The sequence below is a fragment of the Schistocerca gregaria genome, chromosome 2 (assembly GCF_023897955.1).
Source record: "Schistocerca gregaria isolate iqSchGreg1 chromosome 2, iqSchGreg1.2, whole genome shotgun sequence".
Classification (NCBI taxonomy): domain Eukaryota; kingdom Metazoa; phylum Arthropoda; class Insecta; order Orthoptera; family Acrididae; genus Schistocerca; species Schistocerca gregaria.
In genome coordinates, this window is record NC_064921.1 from 28,983,104 (window position 1) to 28,985,582 (window position 2,479).

The 2,479-nt window shown below is 50.3% G+C and overlaps 1 non-coding gene across 1 annotated transcript; it reads right to left on the reverse strand.

Annotated features, from left to right (window-relative positions):
• Positions 1-1,115: 1,115 nt before the first annotated feature.
• On the reverse strand, positions 1,116-1,256 carry LOC126337494 (U4 spliceosomal RNA). The gene has a single exon (XR_007565071.1). It is a non-coding gene; the product is annotated as a U4 spliceosomal RNA (small nuclear RNA).
• Positions 1,257-2,479: the final 1,223 nt, after the last annotated feature.

Here is a 2,479-nt window from a genome sequence, read left to right on the forward strand (position 1 = left end):
ATGATGTGAGAAATGACTTTTCGCATAAGGAGACCACAACAGTCGTGCAGGATGACAAAGAATTTCCCTACTAGCAGTGCAAGGCTGTATGCGGAGATTTAGGTAGATTCTTACCGTATGTGTTGTTATATTAGTAACTAAATTATGCATTCTATTTAGAGTTAACGCATTTGTCAAAAAGAAACTCTCTCCATGCGTGTCTGCGAACTGCGTCACCAGTGAGTCATTAAGGCGTGCTGCGGAAGGGTCGGTATGATAGTGGAACAGCGTGTAGTTGTGCCCTATGATGTAGTGGTGTAGAGAGAGTGGGTCCCATGCACGCTCTTCGTTCTGCAGACCCACGAATGAGAGAAGGACGTGACTTCATTCTGGCGACATGCCCTCTATCACACTTCTACCCTCCACCCCCACTGCCATTGTCACATCCCAACAAGATTTATCCCGCAATACGGCCCTACTGCACTGAGATATTGTACAGTCGTGTAATATTTAATCCACGTCAACATTTATATTATACCATTAAAACACTATTTTTAATAATTTGCGATTTTACATCCCCTGCAACGCAGAACTATTAATTCCAGAAATAAAGTGAATAGGTACGTTTATATAGAAAAATTAATGTTGTTTAATTATGCACTGGGTAACTGTTACGCTAAAAGCCGCGGTTTTCGAATTTTTCAAGAAAAACATGAAATGGTGACCGTTATATACGCCCGCACCCCAACTCTCACAACCCCCAGGTGTGGATTTTTATTATGTTGTTCATGACGCCCACTACCAATGTACAAAATCTCTCGACTACACGAATTTTCCGCAGCTCGTCCTTATTTTTGTCTTCGTTGACAGGACTACATCAGTCGCCCAGTGTGACCGAGCGGTTCTAGGCGCTACAGTCTGGAACCGCGCGATCGCAGGTTCGAATCCTGCCTCTGTCATGGATGTCCTTAGGTTTAAGTAAGTCGAAGTTGTAGGGGACTAACGACCTCAGATGTTAAGTCCCATAATGCTCAAAGCCAATTGAGCTGAACTACATCAACGTTGATGCAAACAACTTTCCATAAGACGAGGTTGCATTCACTTGGTTCCCTTCCTACGTTTTTCCTTAGATATGACTCCCGGAGGAGTTTGCAAAAATTGCCATAGCGGACGGTATTTCACGTCCACTAGGCGGGGTATTGGTATAAGTTTTCAACTAGCAATAATCGCACCTCGGATAAACCTCATTGGTTACGATATTGCCACTGCGCAAAGGTAACATTGCATTTTTATTGGAGGAATTTATGCTGTAACACAGCTGTTAATGTAAACGAGAACATTCACCATATCATCCAAAAAAAAAATGCTTATCTTTGCTCCGTGGTGACCCATAGTACAGAAAAGATATATATAAAGTCGGCCGCAAGCGTAATGTGCAGACAAAAAGTTTACGTTGCAAATTTTTCCGTACGCAAAGTGAGATTTATAATTTGTAGCATAGTGCCATCTAGACGTGGCAACATGAGACACATCATCACTACTACAGACTATGACGTAGTGTGTGTGCCGTGTTCGTAAACAGGAAACATGGTGGCATCCGCCCAGATAAATATGACGGATAGACGTTTGTGTACATTCTTCGGCGGACCTCGGAAGAGTTCCGCCCTTCGATACCTTGCAGAGTACTGCTACGTATCGAAGTGCTAGGGCTTCGCAGAAGTCGCAGTCGCAGTCGCAGTCGCAGTCGCAGTCGCAGTTCCGGAACCGCCAGCAGCAGCAGCAGCAGCAGCAGCAGTTTCCAGTGCCGCCAGTTTTGCAGTAGCAGTCGTCGCCGGACCCAGCCGCAGCTTCCGGACCCAGCCGCCGCCGCCGCCGCCGCCGCCGCAGCTTCCGGCCCCCGCCGCCGCCGCCGCCGCCGCCGCCGCCGCAGCTTCCGGCCCCCGCCGCCGCCGCCGCCGCCGCCGCCGCCAGGACCCAGTGCTTCGTCTTCCTCTCCTGCTTTCGTTGTCGTCGCTATTCTCGTCTTCGTCTTTGCCTTCATCCTTTCGCTCCTCGACGTCTCTCATCTGTCATCTGTAATCTGTTCCTGACTTTGTCCCTTGTCTGTCCCCATTCTTCTTTTCTGTGTTTCCAGTTTTCCTTACTGCCATCATGACCACCCCCACCACCACCGCCACTACCACCGCCATCGTCTATACGACGCCCTCCCTCGCTGCCACTACTCTTACTTGGTGTGCTCAGTCGCCCCCGTCCTACTATATCCCGCCCCTCCTCACCCTTCCCACCCCAGCTCCCTTTGTCGCCCCATCCCCTGCTCCTTCTCCCCAAGCCTCCACACACGACCCCTTTCCCCCACTCCCCCACACCACTCATGCGGCCCCTGCCAGGGTTGTGTCTCGTCGGGCTACGACCCATGCCGCACCATCGCCGGCGCCAGCACCACCACCTGCAGCAGCGCCACAACCAGCAGCAGCACCAACAGCAGCACCAACAGCAGCAC